The 27,209-nt window shown below is 44.5% G+C and overlaps 2 non-coding genes across 2 annotated transcripts; both read left to right on the forward strand.

The window, feature by feature from the left end:
• Positions 1–21,202: 21,202 nt before the first annotated feature.
• TRNAH-GUG lies at positions 21,203–21,274 on the forward strand. The gene has a single exon. It is a non-coding gene; the product is annotated as a tRNA-His (tRNA).
• Positions 21,275–25,183: 3,909 nt separating this feature from the next.
• On the forward strand, positions 25,184–25,255 carry TRNAH-GUG. The gene has a single exon. It is a non-coding gene; the product is annotated as a tRNA-His (tRNA).
• Positions 25,256–27,209: the final 1,954 nt, after the last annotated feature.

Here is a 27,209-nt window from a genome sequence, read left to right on the forward strand (position 1 = left end):
AAATTGATATTTAATATTACCTTCCTTCATATCAATAGTAGCACCAACGGTTCGAAGAAAAGGTCTTCCCAATATAATGGGGCAAGATGCATTGCATTCAATATCCAAGACAACAAAATCAATGGGGACAAGGTTATTGTTAACCATAATATGAACATTATCAATTCTCCCCAAAGGTTTCTTTTTAGCATTATCGATGAGATTAACATCCAAATAACAATTCTTCAATGGTGGCAAGTCAAGCATATCATAGACTTTCTTAGGCATAACAGAAATACTTGCACCAAGATCACATAAAGCATTACAATCAAAATCTTTGACTCTTATTTTAATGATGGGCTCCCAACCATCCTCTAGCTTTCTAGGAATAGAAGTTTCAAGTTTTAGTTTCTCTTCTCTAACTTTTATGAGAGCATTTGTAATATGTTTTGTGAAAGCCAAGTTTATAGCGCTAGCATTAGGACTCTTAGCAAGTTTTTGCAAGAACTTTATAACTTCAGAGATGTGGCAATCATCAAAATCTAAATCATTACAATCTAAAGCAATGGGACTATCATCCCCAAGGTTGGAAAAAATTTCAGCAGTTTTATCACAAGCAGTTTCAGCAGTTTCAGGTAATTTTGCGCGCTTTGCACTAGGAGTAGAAGCATTGCCAACACCAATTATTTTACCATTGATAGTAGGAGGTGCAGCAACATATGAATCATTAGCATTGCTAGTGGTGGTAATAGTCCAAACTTTAGCTACATTTTCCTTTTTAGCTAGTTTTTCATTTTCTTCTCTATCCCACCTAGCACGCAGTTCAGCCATTAATCTTATATTCTCATTAATTCTAACTTGGATGGCATTTGCTGTAGTAACAATTTTATTTTCAATATCCTCATTAGGCATAACTTTCGATTTCAAAAGATCAACATCAGAGGCAAGACTATCAACCTTAGAAGCAAGAATATCAATTTTATTGAGCTTTTCCTCAACAGATTTGTTAAAAACAGTTTGTGTACTAATAAATTCTTTAAGCATGGCCTCAAGTCCAGGGGGTGTATTCCTATTATTGTTGTAAGAATTCCCATAAGAATTAGCATAACCATTACCATTATTATAAGGATATGGCCTATAGTTATTACTAGAATTGTTCCGATAAGCATTGTTGTTGAAATTATTATTTTTAATGAAGTTTACATCAACATGTTCTTCTTGGGCAACCAATGAAGCTAATGGAACATTATTAGGATCAACATTAGTCCTATCATTCGCAAGCATAGACATAATAGCATCAACCTTATCATTCAAGGAAGAGGTTTCTTCAACAGAATTTACCTTCTTACCTTGTGGAGCTCTCTCCGTGTGCCATTCAGAGTAATTAACCATCATATTATCAAGAAGCTTTGTTGCTTCACCAAGAGTGATGGACATAAAGGTACCTCCAGCAGCTGAATCCAATAAATTCCGCGAAGAAAAATTTAGTCCCGCATAGAAGGTTTGGATGATCATCCAAGTAGTCGAGTCCATGGGTTGGGCAATTTTTAACCAGAGATTTCATTCTTTCCCAAGCTTGAGCAACATGTTCATTATCCAATTGTTTAAAATTCATTATGCTACTCCTCAAAGATATAATTTTAGCAGGGGGATAATATCTACCAATAAAAGCATCCTTGCATTTAGTCCAGGAATCAATACTATTCTTAGGCGGAGATAGCAACCAATCTTTAGCTCTTCCTCTTAATGAGAAAGGGAACAATTTTAATTTTATAATGTCACCATCTACATCTTTATATTTTTGCATTTCACATAGTTCAACAAAATTATTGAGATGGGCAACGAGCATTATCGGAACTAACACCGGAAAATTGCTCTCTCATGACAAGATTAAGTAAAGCAAGTTTAATTTCAAAGAATTCTGCTGTAGTAGCAGGTGGAGCAATAGGTGTGCATAGGAAATCATTATTATTTGTGCTAGTGAAGTCACACAACTTAGTATTTTCAGGGTTGGCCATTTTAGCAGTAGTAAATAAAGCAGACTAGATAAAGTAAATGCAAGTAAACTAATTTTTTTGTGTTTTTGATATAGAGTGCAAGACAGTAAATAAAGTAAAGCTAGCAACTAATTTTTTTGTGTTTTGATATAATGCAGCAAACAAAGTAGTAAATAAAATAAAGCAAGACAAAAACAAAGTAAAGAGATTGAGAAGTGGAGACTCCCCTTGCAGCGTGTCTTGATCTCCCCGGCAACGGCGCCAGAAATTAGCTTGATGCGTGTAGTTGACACGTCCGTTGGGAACCCCAAGAGGAAGGTGTGATGCGCACAGCGGCAAGTTTCCCTCAGTAAGAAACCAAGGTTTAATCGAACCAGTAGGAGTCAAGAAGCACGTTGAAGGTTGATGGCGGCGGGATGTAGTGCGGCGCAACACCGGAGATTCCGGCGCCAACGTGGAACCTGCACAACACAACCAAAGTACTTTGCCCCAACGAAACAGTGAGGTTGTCAATCTCACCGGCTTGCTGTAACAAAGGATTAACCGAATTGTGTGGAAGATGATTGTTTGCAGAGAAAACAAGAAAACAAGTATTGCAACAGATTTGTATTTCAAGTATTAAAAGAATGGACCGGGGTCCACAGTTCACTAGAGGTGTCTCTCCCATAAGATAAAAGCATGTTGGGTGAACAAATTACAGTCGGGCAATTGACAAATAGAGAGGGCATAACAATGCACATACATGGCATGATAAGTATAGTGAGATTTAATTGGGCATTACGACAAAGTACATAGACCGCCATCCAACCGCATCTATGCCTAAAAAGTCCACCTTCAGGTTATCGTCCGAACCCCTTCCAGATATTAAGTTGCAAAGCAACGAGACAATTGCATTAAGTATGGTGCGTAATGTAATCAACAACTACATCCTCGGACATAGCGCCAATGTTTTATCCCTAGTGGCAACAAAGACAACACAACCTTAGAACTTTCTCGTCACTGTCCCAGGTGTCAATGCAGGCATGAACCCACTATCGAGCATAAATACTCCCTCTTGGAGTTAAAAGCAAAAACTTGGCCAGAGCCTCTACTAGTAACGGAGAGCATGCAAGATCATAAACAACACATATGTAATAACTTGATAATTAACATAACATGGTATTCTCTATCCATCGGATCCCGACAAACACAACATAGAGTATTACGAGATAGATGATCTTGATCATGTTAGGCAGCTCACAAGATCCAACAATGAAGCACAATGAGGAGAAGACAACCATCTAGCTACTGCTATGGACCCATAGTCCAGGGGTGAACTACTCACTCATCACTCCGGAGGCGACCATGGCGGTGTAGAGTCCTCCGGGAGATGAATCCCCTCTCCGGCAGGGTGCCGGAGGAGATCTCCGAATCCCCCAAGATGGGATCGGCGGCGGCGGCGTCTCCGGAAGGTTTTCCGTATCGTGGTTTTTCGCATCGGGGGTTTCGCGACGGAGGCTTTAAGTAGGCGGAAGGGCGAGTCGGGGGCTAACGAGGGGCCCACACCGTAGGGCGGCGCGGCCCCCTTGGCCGCGCCGCCATGTGGTGTCGCCACCTCGTGGCCCCACTTCGTATGCTCTTCGGTCTTCCGGAAGGTTCGTGGCAAAATAGGCCCCCGGGTCTTCGTTTCGTCCAATTCCGAGAATATTTCGTTACTAGGATTTCGAAACCAAAAACAGCGAAAACGAACGGCACTTCGGCATCATAAACAGAACGGCACTCGGCATCTTGTTAATAGGTTAGTTCCGGAAAATGCACGAATATGACATAAAGTGTGCATAAAACATGTAGGTATCATCAATAATATGGCATAGAACATAAGAAATTATCGATACGTCGGAGACGTATCATTGAGCCTAGCAGATACGGAAGATAATGAAAAACCAGTCCTAAACGAGGCCTAAAAACCAACATGAAGTCGATTCCCGGAACAATCCCTTCTAGGAGCAGCAAAACATACCCTACGCACTACCGGATCTTTCAACCCGTTTGCAAGGCCTAACCATGCAGATATCAAACTAAACCTTATAGAATAAGGAACGACTATAACGGATTGGATCTACTAAACAAAGATTGAGCAAGATGCCGCCCTTACACCCAAGATAGGTGTAAGGACAGCTAGATATTGAGGGGCAGTGTAGCTAAGCAAGCATATCATAAAAAACACCAACGTAAGCCCCAAAACATCTACGATAAGGGTGTTGCTCGCCATCAAAAAGGCTTCAGCACGAGCAACACCAACAACGAATAAACTGATCATGCCTAGATCGCAAGATGCGATCTAGGCAGCATGTTGCTTACCCGGGAGAAACCCTCGAAACAAGGGGTGGCGATGCGCCTAGATTGGTTTGTTGTGAACGTGATCGTCTTCCTTTCTCAATAACCCTAGATACATATTTATAGTCCGTGGACTTTCTAATTTAGGAATAATCCTAACCGTGTACGAGCTAAACTCTATCTCGAAATCTACCATAATATACGAGATACAAAGGGCAACTAGCCCAAACTCACGCACAAGGCCGGTTCGTAGACACTCCATATGCATGTCTTCTAAGCCCATCTTCGATCACGGCCCACCTCCCGCTCTCGGCTAAATTCTCGTGGTAACACATGCCCCCTGGTTTTGGCAATGATAGTTTCAAAACCACTCTGTTTTTTCTTCGTAGGGTCACGTCGTGGCAGAGCAGAACCGTCGCATTATCCTTTCATCATGATGCCTTGCCTTCTCAACTTCTTTGCACGATTTGACAGTTTTGGCACCACATCCTCGGAAATTGCCGCAGCATTAAATCTACACTATATCCCCTTTATTTAACCGCGTCGAGCAGTTCGCTCGTTCATCCCCTTGCTCCGTACTAGCCATCGAAAAGCCCTCCCCTGCTCCATGGACTCCTCCTCCTCGTCTTCTACCTCCTCGGATTTTTCTTCCCTATCCTCCTCTTCTCGCGAGCCGACGCCAGAGTGGGGCTCGCTGGCGGCGCACGATATCCTTGCCCCAACGACATGGGACAAGGAGGACCACGATTCCTCCGTCTGGTTCGAGGACGACAAGTCCTTGACCGACGGGGAAGGCGACCTCCAATTCCTCGTTGACGGGGAGCTGGAGGCGGGGAGCGAGGACGACCGCTTCTCGTGGGACGACTTCACCTCCTCCGACGAAGGGGAGGAAGAGGAGGATGACACCTCCTCCGACGAGCCGCCGGCGAAGCGCTTCCGCGCCGGTCGGATGACGACGACGACGAGGAGGAGGAAGAAGCCCTCGCCGAGGGCTACGGCAGCAGCCGACGAGGAGCTCGCTGGCAGCAGCGCCGACGGCAGCCACGACGGCGACGACGAGGGCAGCGACGGCCCTTAGATAGGGACTACTAGCATAGGACTAGTAGTAGGAATCGGCTCTCCTTTTGTTCTTCCTTCCTTGAGCAATCGGCTCTTCTCTGTAAAAATCCTCTTTATTAATGAAGAAAATGTTTCTATGCCGATTTTGCTTTCATATTAGTTTTGCCGATTGTCACAACAAGTCAACGCGCCAAGAGCCGATGGCATCGCATCGGCCTTTACCATAAAACGCGAGTAAGGCCAAATCGCTTGCCTATTCAAACGGTAACCTCGCAACCCTTATCTGAGAGAGCAAACTCAGATCTCCAAATCGCCGCTCGAACAGATCCAACTCACGGCCACGCGAATTTTAGATCTCAATCGCGCAGATTCAACCCCGCAGCGAATCCAATGGCGGAATTATCCAACGCCAACGCCACGGTTTCTCGCTCGAAGGTAATCCTCAACCGCTCCTGCCGTCCGACCATGGTGTTAGAATTAACAGCCAACATCTGAATTAATATCTCATCCCGTCATTAATTTTAGGTATCGTACATTCGCTGCCGCATCCTTCTCTTCCAAATTCTCTCTGTCTCGGTCCTCGTTCTACCGAGAGTCCTGCCCATTTGATTTCATGTGAGGCCAATAGAATCCCTTTCGTGAACCAGACTTCAGATCTAACTTCTTGGGCCGACTGCTTACGAGCCTGGTGATACGTCTCCGACGTATCGATAATTTCTTATGTTCCATGCCACATTATTGATGATATCTACATGTTTTATACACATTATATGTCATATTTATGCATTTTCCGGAACTAACCTATTGACGAGATGCCGAAGGGCCGCTCTCGTTTTCTCGCTGTTTTTGGTTTCGTAAATCCTAGTAAGGAAATATTCTCGAATCGGACGAAATCAACGCCCAAGCATCTTAGGATCACTCGAAGCTTCCGAACACCCGAGAGAGGCCGTAGGGGGGCCACGAGCCCACCGGATGATAGGCCGGCGCGGCCCAGCCTTGGCCGCGCCGCCCTACCGTGTCACCGCCTCGTCGACCCTCCGACTCCGCCTCTTCGCCTATTTAAAGGTCCCCGACCTAAAACCTCGAGACGGAAAAGCCACGGTACGAGAAACCTTCCGAGCCGCCGCCATCGCGAAGCCAAGATCCGGGGGACATGAGTCTCCGTTCCGGCACGCCGCCGGACGGGGAAGTGCCCCTGAAGGCTTCTCCATCGACACCACCGCCATCTTCATCAACGCTGCTGTCTCCCATGAGGAGGGAGTAGTTCTCCATCGAGGCTAAGGGCCGTACCGGTAGCTATGTGGTTAATCTCTCTCCTATGTGCTTCAATACAATAATCTCATGAGCTGCCCTACATGATTGAGATTCATATGATGATGCTTGTAATCTAGATGTCATTATGCTAGTCAAGTGGATTTTACTTATGTGATCTCCGGAGACTCCTTGTCCCACGTGTGTAAAGGTGACAAGTGTGTGCACCGTGTGGGTCTCTTAGGCTATATTTCACAGAATACTTATTCACCGTTATGAATGGCATAGTGAAGTGCTTATTTATATCTCTTTATGATTGCAATGTGTTTTGTATCACAATATATCTGCGTGCTACTCTAGTGATGTTATTAAAGTAGTTTATTCCTCCCGCACGGTGTAATGGTGACAAGTGTGTGCATCGTGTAGTACTTGGCGTAGGCTATGATTGTGATCTCTTGTAGATTATGATCTCTTGTAGTACATGCTGAAATTTTTGAAGCTACACTTGTTCTATCTTCTTATGCTTGTTACTTTGCTCTTCATGAACTTGTTTATTTACAAGATTCCTTTTCATAGGAAGAATGTTAGGCTTAAATTTGTTTTGAATTTTCTTTTTGATGCTCCCTTTTGTTTCAATTACTATTTCTTGGGAGTGCATCATTAAAACTGCTGAGCCCATCTTAATGGCTATAAAGAAAGAACTTCTTGGGAGATAACCCATGTGTTTATTCTACTACAGCAATTTTGTTTTATATTTGAGTCTTGGAAGTTGTTACTACTGTAGCAACCTCTCCTTATCCTTATTTTATTGCATTGTTGTGCCAAGTAAAGTCTTTGATAGTAAAGTCAATACTAGATTTGGATTACTACGCAGAAACAGATTTCTTGCTGTCACGAATTTCGACCTGCCTCTATGTAGGTAGCTCAGAAAAATCTGCCAATTTACGTGCGTGATCCTCAGATATGTAAGCAACTTTCATTAAATTTGGGCATTTTCATTTGATCAAGTCTCGGTGCCTCAATAAAATTCATCTTTACGGACTATTCCGTTTTGACAGATTCTGCCTTTTATTTCGCATTGCCTCTTTCGCCGTGTTGGATGGATTTCTTTGTTCCATTACCTTCCAAGTAGCTTTGTGCAATGTCCGAAGTGTTAAGAATGATTGTGTCACCTCCGAACATGTGAATTTTTGATTATGCACTAACCCTCTAATGAGTTTGTTTTGAGTTTGGTGTGGAGGAAGTTTTCAAGGGTCAAGAGAGGAGGATGATATACTATGATCAAGAAGAGTGAAGAGTCTAAGCTTGGGGATGCCCCCGTGGATCATCCCCGCATATTTCAAGAAGACTCAAGCATCTAAGCTTGGGGATGCCCAAGGCATCCCCTTCTTCATCGACAACTTATCGAGTTTCTTCTCTTGAAACTATATTTTTATTCTGGTCACATCTTATGTACTTTACTTGGAGTGTCTCGTGTGCTTTTATTTTCGTTTTGTTATTTTCATTCTCTGAATAAATGCTTGTGTGGGAGAGAGACACGCTCCGCTGGTTCATATGAACACATGTGTTCTTAGCTTTTAATGTTCATGGCGAAGGTTGAAACTCGCTTCGTTAATTGTTATATGGTTGGAAACGGGAAATGCTACATGTAGTAATTGATAAAATGTCTTGGATAATTTGATACTTGGCAATTGTTGTGCTCATGTTTAAGCTCTTGCATCATATACTTTGCACCCATTAATGAAGAAATACATAGAGCTTGCTAAAATTTGGTTTGCATAATTGGTCTCTCTAAAGTCTAGATAATTTCTAGTATTGAGTTTGAACAACAAGGAAGACGGTGTAGAGTCTTATAATGTTTACAATATGTCTTTTATGTGAGTTTTGCTGCATCGGTTCATCATTGTGTTTGTTTCAAATAACCTTGCTAGCCTAAACCTTGTATTGAGAGGGAATACTTCTCATGCATCCAAAATCCTTGAGCCAACCACTATGCCATTTGTGTCCACCATACCTACCTACTACATGGTATTTCTCCGCCATTCCAAAGTAAATTGCTTGAGTGCTACCTTTAAATAATTCAAAATTTATCACCTCTCGATTTGTGTCAATGTTTTATAGCTCATGAGGAAGTATGTGGTGTTTATCTTTCATTCTTGTTGGGCAACTTTCACCAATGGACTAGTGGCTTCATCCGCTTATCCAATAATTTTGCATAAAGAGCCGGCAATGGGATTCCCGGTCCCAAATTAATTAACCTAAATAGACACTCCTCCATGGTATGTGATTGTTGGACGGCACCCGAAGGATTCGGTTAGCCATGGCTTGAGAAAGCAAAGGTGGGGAGGAGTGTCATCATAATAAAACTAAAATAAAAAGGCACTCCTTCATGGTATGAGATTGTTGGCAGGCACCCGAGGATTCGGTTAGCCATGGTTTGTGAAAGAAAGGCTGGAAGGGGTGCCACCCAAAAATAAAAATAATTCATGGGAGCCGCTTTTTGAAGGTTTGTCTGGCAAGGGGGTTAGAGTGCCCACTACCATTCGTTGACAACAACAAACACCTCTCAAAATTTTACTTTAATGCTCTCTTTATGTTTTCAAAACCAAAGCTCTAGCACAAATATAGCAATCAATGCTTACCTCTGCGAAGGGCCATTCTTTAACCTTTTATGTTGAGTCAGTTCACCTATCTCTCTCCACCTCAAGAAGCAAACACTTGTGTGAACTGTGCATTGATTCCTACATACTTGCATATTGCACTTGTTATATTACTTTACATTGACAATATCCATGAGATATACATGTTATAAGTTTAAAGCAACCGCTGAAACTCAATCTTCCTTTGTGTTGCTTCAATACCTTTACTCTGATTTATTGCTTTACGAGCTAACTCTTATGCAAGACTTATTGATGCTTGTCTTGAAGTACTATTCATGAAAAGTCTTTGCTTTATGATTCATTTGTTTACTCATGTCATTACCATTGTTTTGATCGCTGCATTCATTACATATGCTTACAATAGTATGATCAAGGTTATGATGGCATGTCACTCCAGTAAATTATCTTTGTTATCGTTTACCTGCTCGGGACGAGCAGAACTAAGCTTGGGGATGCCGATACGTCTCCGACGTATCGATAATTTCTTATGTTCCATGCCACATTATTGATGATATCTACATGTTTTATACACATTATATGTCATATTTATGCGTTTTCCGGAACTAACCTATTGACGAGATGCCGAAGGGTCGGCTCTCGTTTTCTGCCGCTTTTGGTTTCGAAATCCTAGTAAGGAAATATTCTCGGAATCGGACGAAATCAACGCCCAGCATCTTAGGATCACTCGAAGCTTCCAGAACACCCGAGAGAGGCCAGAGGGGGGCCACAGGCCCACCAGATGATAGGCTGGCGCGGCCCAGGCCTTGGCCGCGCCGCCCTACTGTGACACCGTGATACGTATCCGATGTATCGATAATTTCTTATGTTCCATGCCACATTATTGATGATATCTACATGTTTTATGCATACTTTATGTCATTATTATGCGTTTTCCGGAACTAACCTATTGACGAGATGCCGAAGGGCCGCTGTCTGTTTTCTGCTGTTTTGGTTTCAGTAAATCCTAGTAAGGAAATATTCTCGGAATCGGACGAAATCAACGCCCAAGCATCTTAGGATCACTCGAAGCTTCCGAACACCCGAGAGAGGCCGAGGGGGGCCACAGCCCACCGGATGATAGGCCGGCGCGGCCCGGGCCTCGGCCGCGCCGCCCTACCGTGTCACCGCCTCGTCGACCCTCCGACTCCGCCTCTTCGCCTATTTAAAGGTCCCCGACCTAAAACCTCGAGACGGAAAAGCCACGGTACGAGAAACCTTCCAGCAGCCGCCGCCATCGCGAAGCCAAGATCCGGGGGACAGGAGTCTCCGTTCCGGCACGCCGCCGGATGGGGAAGTGCCCCGAAGGCTTCTCCATCGACACCACCGCCATCTTCATCAACGCTGCCGTCTCCCATGAGGAGGGAGTAGTTCTCCATCGAGGCTAAGGGCTGTACCGGTAGCTATGTGGTTAATCTCTCTCCTATGTGCTTCAATACAATAATCTCATGAGCTGCCCTACATGATTGAGATTCATATGATGATGCTTGTAATCTAGATGTCATTATGCTAGTCAAGTGGATTTTACTTATGTGATCTCCGGAGACTCCTTGTCCCACGTGTGTAAAGGTGACAAGTGTGTGCACCGTGTGGGTCTCTTAGGCTATATTTCACGGAATACTTATTCACCGTTATGAATGGCATAGTGAAGTGCTTATTTATATCTCTTTATGATTGCAATGTGTTTTGTATCACAATATATCTGCGTGCTACTCTAGTGATGTTATTAAAATAGTTTATTCCTCCCGCACGGTGTAATGGTGACAAGTGTGTGCATCGTGTAGTACTTGGCGTAGGCTATGATTGTGATCTCTTGTAGATTATGAAGTTAACTATTGCTATGATGGTATTGATGTGATCTATGCCTCCTTTCGTAGTGTGAAGGTGACAAGTAGTGCATGCTATGTTAGTACTTGGTTTGGTTATGTTGATCCGTCATGCACTCTAAGGTTATTTAAACATGAACATTGAATATTGTGGAGCTTGTTAACTCCGGCATTGAGGGTTCGTGTAATCCTACACAGCTTAGTGGTGTTCATCATCCAACAAGAGGGTGTAGAGTCTAGCATCTATTTATTTATTCTGTTATGTGATCAATGTTGAGAGTGTCCACTAGTGAAAGTATGATCCCTAGGCCTTGTTCCTAAATATCGCTATCGCTGCTTGTTTACTCGTTTTACCGCATTTATACTACCCGCAATATTACCACCATCAACCACACGCCAGTCCCGGACAGCAAAGCACTTTTCCAGGCGCCGTTACTACTGCTCATATTCATTCATACCACTTGTATTTCACTATCTCTTCGCCGAACTAGTGCACCTATTAGGTGTGTTGGGGACACAAGAGACTTCTTGCTTTGTGGTTGCAGGGTTGCATGAGAGGGATATCTTTGACCTCCTCCTCCCTGAGTTCGATAAACCTTGGGTGATCCACTTAAGGGAAACTTGCTGCTGTTCTACAAACCTCTGCTCTTGGAGGCCCAACACTGTCTACAAGAATAGAAGCACCCGTAGACATCACCTGGCCTAACCCTCCTGAAGATTGGGTATCATGGTACAGTAGAGTATCCAAGATGCATTATGCCAAATGGGAGACCGCAGGAATAGCCGATGCTCTATCTTTATCACTATCTCCCCTTGAGAAACATGAAAATCTTCTAAAAACCATCGGCTACTTCTGGTCAGATGCTCTGAACTGCTTCATGTTCGGCCACGGCCCCATGACACCAACTCTACTAGATGTGGCCATGATCACTGGTCTGGACATTGCATCCCCAAGCCCCTCTGCTTTTATGCTGCCAAAGGTCCCTTTCACACTCTCTTCCAAAACAGAGTGCACAAACTGGGGTGCTTATCTTCGACGTCACATGAAAAACAAAGGCCCTGTAACAGAGAAAGAACACACGGCCTTCCTGAATTTCTGGTTGGAACACTTCATATTTTGTGGCCCTTCACTTGCTCCAACCAAGAATTACCTTTCCTTGGCCTATGAACTTGCCAAAGGCACCCAGCTTGGCATCGACAAACTATTCCTTGGGGAGGTCTATCGATATCTCCAACTAATGTCTGTCAAACTGTTTTCCCAAAAGACAGTCAAAACAGGAGGTCCCTGGTGGTTTATTCAGTTATGGGCTCAGCTGTATTTCTAGAACCATGTCCCGAACTTTCCACCTTTGGTCACTTGCACCTTTCCAGATACTAACGGGAAGCCAATCCGATGCACTAGCTACGGCCAAGCCCTATATAGCCTCCCAGGTAGCAAACTGATCCTCAAGGAAGCATTGGAGTGGTTCAGAATTTTCTACCAAGGCCTGGACAATCCTCTCTTCTTCCCGTATACGGAGTGTGAAAATTTTGAAAATCCAGTCTCCTTCAGGCTAGACAACTTTGCCGATGACGCCAAGCACTGGCAATTGTATTCCATCATGATCCGTCCCTGCTTCCTTCCAGTTGGCATGAGCACCTCTAACAGGATCATCAAACCTGGTTATGAGTCTTATCAGCCGGTCATAGCAGCCCGGCAGTTTGGTCTTGGGCAGGTATCTCCCCATTTCTTCCTCCACGATCTAACAGAGAGCAGAGCTGATTTGCCTGATGTCCTCACCGGTCAGAGATGTTACTCCTTCTTTGATGCTCTAGCCATCCCAGTTCCTCACAACCTCTCTTTTACCTCATCAACTGATGGCTTTGAGACCTGGTGGCCAATGTGGAAGACTCATGCCTTTAGGAGAGCTCTGGGACCGTTGCTGAAACAACTTGATGCCGAGTATGATATCCCTGCAGAACAGGTACCACTACCCACAAATTTTCTTGAAGTGGCTTACAAATGATTTCTTTTCTTTTTACAACCTTGCTCTGTCTTCTTGCAGCAACAAGATGGTCCAGAACCTGTACATGATGACGGCTCCCCCTTCGGATTCCTCCCACCAGCTCCGGTGGTCCTCTTCGCAAAAACCCACCACCCTTGAAAAAGGTTGTGATGCAGAGCCAGCCGATTTCACCAAAATCGGCTTCCAAGCGCAGAGTATCTTCTGGGCCAGCTGCCCCCCGAGCTTCAGTCAAGGCGAGGACAGTAGTGAGGAAAGTAGCTGCCAGGAAGACCTTGAAACGCCAACACCCTGTTCCATCTCAAGAGAGTTTGCATGTAAGCTGATCCATGCCTTGGCTGATTTCATCTATCCTTCTAGACCTCTGCAAAATGCTCGTATTTCCTGTACAGGCCTCTACTGAAGAAAACTCCAGCGAGGATACACGGTCCAGTCGTAGGGAATCGAGCTCGGGCAATTCTGGGAAAACCACCACGCAAAGCCAGCCAGACTCGCCACCGTCGGCTTCCAAGAAAAGGTCAGCCTCCTGAACCTGCCGCTTCCCGAGCTCCCATCAAAGCGAGGGCAGGCGGTCTACGCACGAAAAGCCGATGCATCAAGAGAGCTCGTAAGGAACTGCAAGCCTCTTCATTAAACCAGGAGATTTCGAATGTAATTACCCTCCAAACTCTCCCTGATCCATATTTCATGCTAACCCATTGCTGTTCCCATCGGCTAACCACTTCCTTTGCAGACTGATGACACCTCTAGTGGGGAAGTCGAGGAGGTAACGATGTCATCCGCCACCCTGGACTTAGCAACTTCTACAAGTGTAGCTGACAAGATTGCCAACTTGGCCAAGCCCTCAGCAGAAACACAAGAGCCGATCAACTCATCATCGGCTGTTCCTCTGGTCTTAGGAGAAGTATACTCCCTTCCCTTAGCTTTACCCTTCTCTTTCGCTGTATACTGACATTGTTTCTGTTGCTTGTCAGTGTTATGACCTCTCAAGCTTACTAACGTTCGACCCTGAATCCATCGAACCGGCTACTGCTAAAGTAAGCGAAGAGTCAGGACCTAGCACTACACATGGTCAACTCCAGCATCTCAAGGCCCTGCTCTCCTCCTCCATTGAGACATTGGTTAAAAACCCCGGGGAAGTGAAGAGTATCCTTGAAGACATCCAGTCTCATCTCCCGGTGACGTTGCAGGTGAAACTCTGGCCAGTTGTGACTTTGTCTGCCTACAGGTCAAGGGTGACATTGGCTCGTCAGAGAATCGACCTACGCCACACTCAGCTCCCGTTGAAAGCCGATATTGCAGACAAATGTCAACGGCTTAATGAGAAAAAGGCAGCTTTGGACGCCAAACCGACACCTCCGTCGCATCGCTCGAACTTGAGACCTTGCGAAAGGAGTTGGAGGCCCTTGAAGAGAGGGTCAGGGCAACCAAACAACTCATCCAAGCTAAGGAAGCTCTTATCGCCCACTCCCACGAGGAAGCAGAAGGCCTCAAAGCTAAACTGAAAACTGATCTGGCCGAAATACGCGCCTTGAACAAGCAGCTGGTGACAGGCAAGGACGAAGATGATGATGCCGAGATCGCCGAGGTGGATCGTGTTCGTGTTGACGCCCTCCATGCCCTTGAGGCATTCCTTTAGTAAAGCATCCCTATGTAACCTGATAACTGCTCAATTTGAGCTTGTACCTCTAGAGCTTGTATCCTGCTGTTGTGTGTATATTTTTTTTTACTGGCCGATTTCGTGCCTCGGCCCCATATTTCATTGTCCGTTATTCCATATTAGGTGCCCCCCGAGCCGAATCCTTCAAGTAATTGAAGATATCGGCTCTCTAGTTATCTGATTCCAGGAACTGTACTTGACCATCGGCTGGGTTTTGCTATCAATCTCTGCTAGCTCATCAGCTGATGTAAACCCATACCCTAGCTTTAATTGCTAGAATCCATGGTGATTGAGGATAATTTTGGCCGATTGCTGGAATTGGCCTCCATGTTGATTGCATTGCTCAATGAAGGTTTACAACTTATCTGTGCTCCTCTACAGGACTACAGGAGGGAGTCTCCCAAATACGACTACGTGACATGCTTGAGGTGAGATCCTCGCTTTTTATTTTTTGGGGCCGATCGCAGGGATCGGCCTTGCCACGCACGTCGATGGATATTGCTCTTGCTACTCGGTCAGGCCGGTGGATAAGACCAGCCTCACCCCGTTTTTTGTCACCTCGATGCGATCACAGCCGTCCAAACTGATTCCAGAGAGCGGCTCTTGGTCTCCCGAGTCCCAAATATTCATGCCAGCTATTGAGACCTCGATCGAGTCGTCTGCATGGACGACCTCCACTTCATCTCCATCCCATTGTATCAGGCACTGGTGCATTGTAGATGGGATGCAGCAGTTGGCGTGAATCCAATCCCTCCCTAGCAGGACAACGTAGGTGCTTTTGCTGTCGACGATGAAGAACGATGTAGGGATGGTCTTTCGGCCTACGGTTAAATCCACGTTCAAAACGCCTTGCGTCTCTGATGCTTGGCCGTTGAAGTCGCTTAGTGTGATGTTGGTTTTGATCAGATCTGCGTTAGAGCGTCCCAAACGCCGTAACATGGAGTATGGCATTATGTTGATCGCCGCTCCCGTGTCAACCAAGCATCTTGCCGACGGGCTCGTCCATTGATATAACCTTTTAGGTATAGGGCCTTCAAGTGTTTGTAGCCCTTTTCTCGGGGCTTTCAAAGATAACTGGCCGTGGACCGCAATCAAACTGTGCTATCGGCACTTCTTCGCTTCGGAGCTCGAAACTCCGAGGGAAGTATGAACACCATGTTTGTGCCAGCCGATGCACTCGCATCGGCTTTTGCCTGCTTGGGGCGCCATTCTTTCTTCCGTGGACGATTCTCCTCGTCCAAAGTTTGCTGAATTTTCACGGCCAGATCGGGCCGCACTTTCCTCAACGTGTGCGGGTATTGCGCCTCGGCTTGCTCCAAGCCACGTAGACGCTGAACCCTATGCTTCGGGAGTGGCCGAGTCCATCGGGACACCACCTTGGCCGGTGGTATCTATCCTCATGCTCTTCTTCATCTTCCGATTCCTCAAAGTCTTCATCTTGAGATGACTCAGCTCGTTTGTTCTGTCGTGGGAGAGGCCCTAGACGCTTGAAAACTGAAACTTCTCCTACGTTCTTCTTCTGTCGTCTACACTCTGGGCAATTGTCGATTGTAGGCAATCGGCTCATTCCTGCATCCCAGCAATGTTTGAAGAAAGGACAATCCCAGTGTCTATCCATGTCTTCCTGCTCCCTTGACCTCCCCTTAGCGCGGCGCTCATACCCTTCGTCGTCTCTATCATACCGACGATACCTTCCTTTGTCCACGTCAGACCGACTATAACTGTCGTCTCCTCAGTCGTACTGCTGACATCGGTCATACTAACGTTCATATTTGTTAAGCAAATGTGCTGAAAACGGTCGTTGATATCGCACGCTTCTTACTTGTTCCTCTGTGAGGTACCGTCTGTCATCATAGCGGGGCCGATCGCGTGGGTCGGCCTCCTCCTTTTCTTTGCCACGGGCATGACTGCTTTCCTCTTTATCCTTGCCATGGTGGCGTACAGGCCCTACCATGTTAATATCAAATGAGAAACGTGACGGATGCCCCGTGGGGTGATTGAGTTCCACCATGTTGACGCCAGGGAACAGATGTGTGTCCACTTTCATGGTAAACTGCCCAAAGATCAATCGGCCTTGTTCTATCGCCGTTTGGATCTGCCGACGAAACTCTTTGCAGTCATTGGTGGTATGGGTGGACGAGTGATGCCACTTGCAGTACGGTCTCCCGTTCATTTCTTGCGCCGTAGGGATTTTATGGCCTTCGGGTAACTTCAGCTGTTTTTCCTTTAGCAATAAATCAAATATCTGCTCAGTCTTGGTCACATCGAAGTCAAACCCTTTTGCAGGCCCTTGTGGTTTTACCCATTTGCAGGACACGGGAGCTGCCCCCCGAGCCCATTCAGCCACGGCTACCTCCAGGTCTTCTGCAGAATCTTCAGCTTCTTCTGTCTCGACCAGGGCTATCGGACGCTTGAACTTGTCCTGGTACAATTCAGGGTGACGCCGTTCATACGATGTTAGTTTCTGGACCATGTGCGCCAATGAACTGTACTCTACTTGGAAAGTCAGATCCTTGATCGGCGTTGCGAGGCCCAATGCTGCCAGATCGACTGCTTCTTTCTCAGTTAAACGAACCGAATAACATCGGTTTCTGACAGCCCCGAAACGCTCGAATGTATTCCGACACCGTTTCTCCCCGCTTCTGCCGTACCTACGTTAGATCGGCAATACCAGCCTCGGCAGCTTCTGAGTGATATTGAACATGAAACTGTTCTTCCAGCTGCTTCCATGTCCGGACTGAGTTTGGTGGCAATGAGGTATACCACCCAAAGACTGGTCCCGTGAGAGATTGTGCAAAAAACCTTACACGTAACGGGTCCGATGCTGAAATCATGCCCAACTGCGCCAAATATCGGCTCACGTGTTCTATTGAGCTAGACCCTTCTGATCCATTGAACTTTGAGAATTCAGGGAGCCGATACTTTGGTGGCAGCGGGATCAAATCATACTCGTCGGGGTACGGCTTGGAATAGCCGATTGTTTTCCTCTTCGGCAGGATGCCGAACTGATCCCTCAAGATGGTGCTGATCTGTTCCATGGTATGAACTGCAGGGACCGAGCTCTCATGACTCGTTCCTGTGGCATATTTAGCTAGCCATGGCTGTTTATCGGCGTCTGCTCCAAGAATCCCTGATGGTGCACTCTGGTTCGTGCGCGCCAAGGTATTGCAGTCTGGCACGTATGTGCACACGTATCCATGTGGGATCTCTTTAGGCGGCTCATATAGGAATTGGCAATCGCCAGGATCGCCTCCCACCTTGTAGACGACGTACGCCGGCGAACCCTGCAGTTCTGGAGCTGCAAGCGCGAATGGCAGCGGCGGTCTGGTCTGGAACGACAGTTCTCCCTGGTGTGTCCCTAGGGTAGGTCCTGACGGAGAGTACTGATACTTCATGATTTCCTGCACCACACGAACCGCAACGCGCTCGAAAGCGTTCACCAAGCTCTCAGAATGACGGTGTAGAGAATGAGCCACCATGTAATTAATTTCCTGGCGCAGAGCTCTGGTGCGTTCCTCTGAAGGGGTAGACAGATCCACTTCATCAAGAACACCTTCGGGAGAGAACCCTTTCCACCTGATGCCATGTGAACGGGTCTTCATGAAGGAGCCGATGAGATCGGCTTCCAAGATGGCTTTAATCTCATCATATTTCTTCTTGTGCTCCTCCGGCAGATCGGCGTATGTGACTGGTTCGCCCACCACCTCATCCGCAGATTTAGACATGGTTGCTGCAGATGTCGACGTAGTTGCTGTAGAGTGTCCCACCGGGCGTGCCAGAATGTGTTGCCTACCAAAACCCACCGGCGAGCAGCGATGGGCAACACCGTAGAGCCGGGAGGCTCCCAGGACTGCTGGTGGATCCTGGTCCCTCGGGCGACGGCCCGCAATGCCTCTGGCGCACGTCCTGGCGGTTGCGAGGGCGTGCCACCTGACCTATACCTGGTCAGGAAGGTGATGGATTGCTTCGTCTAGTTTCCTGCATGGCAAACACGTAAACATTAAATACGAGCCCCGATCGGCTCTTAAGTTGTTCCGTGGATCGGCTCAAAGAGCCGATTGCCCCATGGTTCACGTTGGATTTACAATGACATGGGGATCATGCTTTATCAACATAAAGTTAAACCAATCTACGACAGTCTAGGGTTTTCACCGCATAACCGGAACATCCTACGCGTAGTTGAGCCTAGCAGATACGAAAGATAATGAAAAAACAGTCCTAAACGAGGCCTAAAAACCAACATGAAGTCGATTCCCGGAACAATCCCTTCTAGGAGCAGCAAAACATACCCTACGCACTACCGGATCGTTCAACCCGTTTGCAAGGCCTAACCATGCAGATATCAAACTAAACCTTATAGAATAAGGAACGACTATAACAGATTGGATCTACTAAACAAAGATTAAGCAAGATGCCGCCCTTACACCCAAGATAGGTGTAAGGACAGCTAGATATTGAGGGACAGCGTAGCTAAGCAAGCATATCATAAAAAACACCGACGTAAGCCCCAAAACATCTACGATAAGGGTGTTGCTCGCCATCAAAAAGGCTTCAGCACGAGCAACACCAACAACGAATAAACTGATACTGCCTAGATCGCAAGATGCGATCTAGGCAGCATGTTGCTTACCCGGGAGAAACCCTCGAAACAAGGGGTGGCGATGCGCCTAGATTGGTTTGTTGTGAACGTGATCGTCTTCCTTTCTCAATAACCCTAGATACATATTTATAGTCCGTGGACTTTCTAATTTAGGAATAATCCTAACCGTGTACGAGCTAAACTCTATCTCGAAATCTACCATAATATACAGATACAAAGGGCAACTAGCCCAAACTCACGCACAAGGCCGGTTCAGAGACACTCCATATGCATGTCTTCTAAGCCCATCTTCGATCACGGCCCACCTCCTGCTCTGGCTAAATTCTGGTGGTAACACCTTCGTGGCTGTTGGTTTGGCTTTCGTAGCAACCACACTCCTCCAAACGTAGACGTACCTTCTTGCAAAAAAAGGGAACTACGGGAATCATCTCCGTGTCATCGCGTGCTCCACTCTCGGTTACCTCTATCCTATTCTATCTCTTATATTGTGTAGCTATATCGTGCTAGTTGCTTATCTTGTCATATAGGTAAATTCACTTAGTTGCATATCTAGAGAATTTACCTTTGTGTCAAGCCTAAATTGAAAAAGAACTAAATATTGGTTAGCACCTATTCACCCCCCCTCTAGGTGCGGCATACGATCCTTTCACAGGGCTGCTGCCCCGGGCGCCCTCGTGTCGCGGAAGATGCCCGAGATCGCCTCCACGCACCGACAAGAGGCGGGGGTGGATGGCATGGCGCAGACCGAGGGCCTGGCCGCCGCCCACCACCAGCCCTGCCGGAGTGCTGTGGGAAGCCGACGAGAGGAGGGAGACCGCAGCGCCACCCATCCCAACCGCGCCGGCCGGTCCACCAGGGGACAACCGATGGGAGGAGGGCCGCCGCCGTCGTCGCCCATCCCACGCGCGTCTGCTCCGCCATGCATCGAGGAGGTGGGATCCGGCCGCCGTTCTCCACGCAGCGACGAGGAAGGGCCCCCGCCGCCGCCACGCCCCGAGGGACTTTGCCCCGGTGCCCCCAGTTTTCCATTGTAGGAGCACTGCAAGTTAATTTGCTTACTTTTGCCCGTAATTTTTTTTTTTGTTTACTTCCTTTGATATTGACGCCAAGTGAAAACTGCACATCAAGAGTGATGCTGGTTTCAACACCCTAGAACATAAAAGACAAAATATCTTGACAAACCTTATGGAACAATCTTGTGGACTTTGTTCCTGCAAATTAAATTGCCATGGAGTTGTCTTGCTCAGGTAAACAACATAGAGCTATGCCGTGCTATGTGCTTCTGTTACTCCTAAAAATGCATACCATCTGAACCTTTTCCCCCTCCAGGGGCATGTTACGCAAAGGCACAAAGCTGCACACAGGGTGTGCTCTTACAGCCATTTAACTACACTAGATAGAAGCTGCACACTGGGTGTGCTATTTGTGAGACATAATGTATCCACTTTCTACTATTTGTAAGACATAATGTATCCACTTTCTACTATTTGTAAGACATAATGTATCTACTTTCTACTATTTGTAAGCATAATTGTCCACTTTCTGCTATTTGTGTTATTTTCATTCATATTACATATATTATATTGTTCAAAGTCAAAAATACTCTCAATTCCACACATGTGACATCCAAACAGGATTTGGTATTCCATTGAAATCTGAATTCTGTAGCTGAATACCACGCGCATCCAAACACTCTTTGTGGTATTCCATTGAATTGGTTGATTTGGTTTTCCATTGCCAATTCAATTCAGAGCTCAATTCATTGCAACCAAACACAGCATAAGTTCCTTTCATATCAGTTCGAACAATTACCGGGTTAGTATTCAAACCATTTACCAAAACAGAATCACAAAAGTGGCTGTAGTTTAGTGGTGAGAATTCCACGTTGTGGCCGTGGAGACCTGGGCTCGAATCCCAGCAGCCACATTTTCATATTTTTTTTTCTTTTTTGGAAAAAAATCTTGAGCATATTCTCGAGGGAAGTCACATCTCAACAATCTGGGACCAAAAATGACCCGTAAACTGATGTGCTGAACTTCTCAGCACATCTTCTTCTTTTTTTCGTTTTCGACAATAAATCTTGAGCGTATTCTTGAGCGCTCGATAATTTGGGACCAAAAATGCCCAGTTGGCCAGTTGTAACCCAGACTACGATTTGTTGAACTTCTTAGCTTTTTTCATTCTCGAAAATAAATCTTGACGACAGACACATTCCGTATTCTTGAGCACAGCCACATCTCAATAATTTGGGACCAAAAATTCCCACACTTTTTCATTTTCGAAAATAAATCTTGAGCACAGCCACATCATGATAATTTGGGACCGAAAATGCCCGGTTGGCTAGTTGTAACCCGTAGACTACGATTTGCTAAACTTCTTATCTTTTTTCATTCTCGAAAATAAATCTTGAGCATATTCTTGAGCACGGACACATTTCATATTCTTGAGCACAGCCACATCTCGATAATTTGGGACCAAAAATGGACACATCTCATATTCTTGAGCACAGCCACATCTCAATAATTTGGGACCAAAAATGCCCGGTTGGGCAGTTGTAACCTGTAGAGTACGATTTGCTAAACTTATGCAGCAGGTTACCTGCTTTCAACAGAAACGACATGACCTATATGGTAATCCATAATAAGAGGTAAAATTCTTTCTCCTATGCCAAGTTGTTGTGAAATATAAGCATGCAAGAAGTTACGGAGCTCCTTGGCAAATACTAAACACTCATGCACAGACACATCTCGACTATTTGGGACCAAATATGCCCGGTTCGCCAGTTGTAACATGTAGACTACGATTTGCATAAACTTATGCAGAAACGACAGGACTTATATGGCAATCCATCATAAGAGGTACGAAAATTTCTCCTATGCCAAGTTGTTGTGAAATATAAGCAGACAATAAATTACGGAGCTCCTTGGCAAATACTAAACACAAGATATCGGTTTATAATAAAATAGTAATTGGATGCTTAAAAGCTTTTTTTTAGATCGGATGCTTAAAATCCTATGAGCTGTGTTTTGCTCATTGCTAATAAACTCGTTTTAGCGATTATTACTGTCATATTTACAAAATATTTTGTTCAAGTAAATGAATATATAAAACTAATTGGAAATCCATGTCCATGATAATCCAGTTGGACGTGCATGACATTAGAACAATGAAGTGCACTAACAAAGCAGCTATAAATGAAAATATGTGAATTGTTACCAGATCTTACTCAAACCAAAAAAAAAGCATGCCACATACCCATGTGAAGTGCTGAAAGGCAAATAGCCAGGACACCAGTTGTCTTAAGCTGGAGCCTGGAGGATCAATTGTGGTATAAACTATAAACACCAACAGGTAATCAGTCAAGTGATCTGAGTTACCAGTACCTTGACACGCTTACAGCTCCCTAGCCCCTACTTCTCCCTACATCATCACCCGTATCACATCCCTTGTAGAAGAGCATCAAGAGGCCTACCATCAGAACCAGATCAATAGAAGATAAAATCGGAACAGTCTTGAAAATTCATAGTGGCATAACATTTATGTACTGCTGGAAGAACCACAGAATCAGCTGGACTTCAGTCAGTGCAATGAATTAGGAGCACAGGAAGTTACATTTGCGAGCGACCGTTGCAATTTCGAGGTGATGAATACAAGTAAAAGACCAGACTAAACTTTGAACTAAATCAATAAAGAATATTTATGCATGCCAATTAGACAGATCATTAAGTTTTTTCCTGGTCTGATATATATGAAGTGCCTCTACCTATCGTCCCTTTGAAGCTGATTCAGTTGGACTAATGTAGCATGTGGCAATCATAGGGCTAATCTGGTAGCTTAGGTTAGGTATGCAGATGAAGTCACGGTTCTGCAGAATAACTGTGTTCGATCTTGGATCTCTTGTACTGTCAAGTTCATGTCATGTTTTTAATTTACACCAAAACAATTAGACAATTCCCTCTTCCCCAGTGCTTCAGATTGCCCATTCCGCTTCTTGATATATTAGCCTTAATCATATCAGTTCCAGAGTTTGTGCTATCCAATTCAGCATAGTAATTAATTTACTTCCTTTGATCCTAAGTCCTGACACAAAGTGAAACTACAACAGGAAAACTATATACCAAATTGAGATTTCAACTTTTCAGTGCATAAACGCCAAAATATGATAACAAACTTGCTGAACAGCAATTTGCATCTATGCTGCAAATTAATTTGCCATTGAGTTGAACTGATCCTGACATCCTGTAGGCAGACATCATAATAAAATATGCAGCATGTTACCTGATTTCAACAGGAATGACAGCTCCTATATGGCAGTCCATGAGAGGTAAATTCTTTCTCCTATAACAAGTTGTTGCGGCATATAAGCAGGCATGAAATTATGGAGCTCCATGGCAAACAGTAAACACGAGATATCAGATTATAAGAAAATAGTTTTTTTCTTAAAACTATATTAGGTGTTTTTTGTTCATTGATAATACACTCATTTTAGTGATTACTGGCAGACTTAGTGATTACTATTTTGTCATAGTAATCCAGTTGGACGTGCATGACATCAAAACCATGAGGTACACTTACTTAGCTGCTAGATATGAAAAGAAGTAAAATAATCACCAGACCTTACTAAATACTAACCATTAAAGCTTACCGCACACCCACTGTAAGTGCTGAAGTGGAAACAGCCATGATACTAGCTGTCTTAGCTGGAGGCTTAATTGCGTTATAAACTATAAACACCAATAGATAATCAGCCAAGTGATCTGAGGACCAGTACTTGAAACTCTTAAAGCTTCCTAGTCCCTACATCTCTCTGTGTCATGCATACCTCATCCCTGGTAGCAGTATCAAGAGGCCTCCCATCAGAGGCAGATCAATAGAAGAGTAAAATCTGAACAATATCCATAATCCACGACAGTATACAAATTCTTGTACTGCTAATGCCAACCATGCCTGGAAGAAACACAGGATCAACTAGACTTTAGTCAGCGCAAGTTAGGAGCACTAGAAGTTACTTTTCTGAAGGTGCGTTGGAATTTAGAGGTGACGAGATAAAAATAAAATATCAGAATAACTAGACTATGAACGAAACCACTAAGGAGTATGGACAGATGACACATGCCAATTATAGAGCTCATCATGTTTAATATGGTCTGATGTATATGAATTGCATCTACATATTATTGCTTTGAAGCTGATTCAATTAGACTAATGTAGCACACAGCAATAAAGAAAGATAAGCTAATCTGGTAGCTCAGGTATGGTATGCCGATCAAGTCACTAATTCTGCAGAATAAGTGCACTTTATTCTGAACCTCGTGGTATGGTCAATTTCATGTGATGTTTTCAATTTACAGCATCCACGCTTCCACATGCTTCTGACTGCGCATTCCATGTTGTGCTATATTAGCCCAGAATCATATCAGTTCCAAAATTTGTGCAACCCAGTTCAGCACCCTTAGTTAATCTAGTTCATTTGATATTGACGTAAAGTGAGAACAACAGCAGGAAAATTACACAAACGAGAAGATATGATGAAAAACTTGATGGCACAACCTTGTGAACCGTATTGATGCAAATTAACTTGCCATGGAGTTGTCTTGCTCAGGCAGACAATATAAAGTTATGGGGCGTGGTATAAGTGCTTCTGTTATTCCTAGAAAAAACAAACCATCTGAACTTTATTTTCCCTCCAGAGGCATATTACACAAAGGCACAGATCTGCACGCAGGACATGCTCTTACAGCCATTTAACTACACTAGATTGGAAAGCAGTAAGTTTCTTTCATTTCAGTTTGAAACAATTATTAAAGTTCGTACATAATCTGTAGCATAACAAAAGTGGCTGTAGTTTAGTGGTGAGAATTCCACGTTGTGGCCGTGGAGACCTGGGCTCGAATCCCAGCAGCCACATCTATCTTTCTTTTTTTCATTCTCGAAAAGAAAAAAGAAAAATCTCATGCAGACACATCTTGACAATTTGGGACCAAAAATGCACGGTTAGCCACTTGTAACTTGTATACTAAAAAAATCTCAAGCAGACACATCTTCACAATTTGGCACCAAAAATGCCCGGTTAGCCACTTGTAACATGTATACTACAGTTTGCTAAACTTATGCAGCAGGTTGCCTGATGCCACTTGTAATATGTAGACTACGGCTTGCTAAACTTATGCACCAGGTTGCCTGATGCCAGTTGTAATATGTAGAATACGGTTTTCTAAACTTATGCAGCAGGTTGCCTGATACCAACAAAAATGACATCACTCATATGATGGCAGTCCATCTGTCTTTTTTTCATTCTCGATTTTTTTAGCAGACACATCTTGACAATTTGGGACCACAAATGGCTGGTAGGCCAGTTGCAACCGGTAGACTACGGTTCGCTATAACTTATGCAGCAGGTTGCCTGATACCAACAAAAATGGCAGCACCTATATGGCAATCCATCATGAAAGGTAAAAAACATTTCTCCTATACCTATTTGTTGTGAAATATAAGCAGGAAAGAAATTACGGAGCTCCTTGGCAAACAATGAACACAAGATATCAGTTAATACGAAAATAGTAGTTGGTTTCTTAAAAGCCTATGAGCTGGTTTTTGCTCATTGCTAATAAACTCGCTTTAGTGGTTATTACTTTCACATCTATAAACTATTTTGTTCAAGTAAATGAATATATAACAAATTGGGGATCCATGTCAATATAATCCAGTTGGATGTGCATGACATTAGAGCAATGAAGTGCACTAACATAGCAGCTATAAATGAAAATAAGTAAATTGATACCAGACCTTACTCATACCGCACACCGATGTAAGTGCTGAAGGGCAAACAGCCAGGATATAAGCTGTCTTAGCTGGAGCCTGGAGGATAAGTTGTGGTATAAACTATGAACACCAACAGGTAATCAGCTAAGTGATCTGAGTACCAGTACCTTGACAAGCTTACTCCCTACTACCTACTTTTCCCTAGGTCACCCATACCACATCCCTGGTAGCACAGCGGCGAGAGTCCTACCATCAGAACCAGCTCAATAGAAGATTAAAACCTGAACAGTCTTCATAATTTATAATGGTATAAAAAAAATATATGCTGCTAATGGCAACCATGGCATGAAGAACCATAGAATCAGCTTCTATTCAGTCAGTGCAAGGAGTTAGTAGCACAAGAAGTTAGTTTCGCGAGCGACTGTTGCAATTTAGAGGTGACGAATAAAAACAAAGGACCAGATTAAACTTTGAACGAAACCAATAGAGAATACCGAGGCATGCTAATTAGACAGCTCATTATGTTTTACGGATTGCCTCTGCGTATCATTCCTATGAAACTGATTCAGTTGGACTAATGTAGCATGTGGCAATGATACAGATAAGCTAATCTGGTATCTTAGTAAGGTATGCAGATCAAGTCACCGATTCTGGAGAAAAACTGTACTCAATCTTGTATCTCTTGGTATTGCCAAGTTCATGTCATGTTCTTAAGTTATAGCATTCCCTCTTCCACAGTGCTTCGGATTGCCCATCCCGCATCATGATATATTAGCCCACAATCATATCAGTTCAAAAAGCTTGTGCTACCCAATTCAGCACTGTTAGTTAATTTACTTCCTTTGATAATGACGCACAGCGAAAACTTCCGCAGGAAAACTATGTAGCAAATTTGGATTCTCGTTTCAATTCTCTAGTATAAACGCCAAATTATGATAACAAACTTGATGAACAGCATTGTGCATTGCTATGGAGTTGTACTGATTATTGATCCTACGGGCAGACATGATATGTGATTGCACTATAGAGCAAAATACTCATGTTTAAAGTCAACATAAGCTATGCAATTGGAAAAAAGAAAATCCTTTATCCCCAACAA

The sequence above is a fragment of the Lolium rigidum genome, chromosome 3 (genome assembly GCF_022539505.1).
Source record: "Lolium rigidum isolate FL_2022 chromosome 3, APGP_CSIRO_Lrig_0.1, whole genome shotgun sequence".
Lineage (NCBI taxonomy): Eukaryota > Viridiplantae > Streptophyta > Magnoliopsida > Poales > Poaceae > Lolium > Lolium rigidum.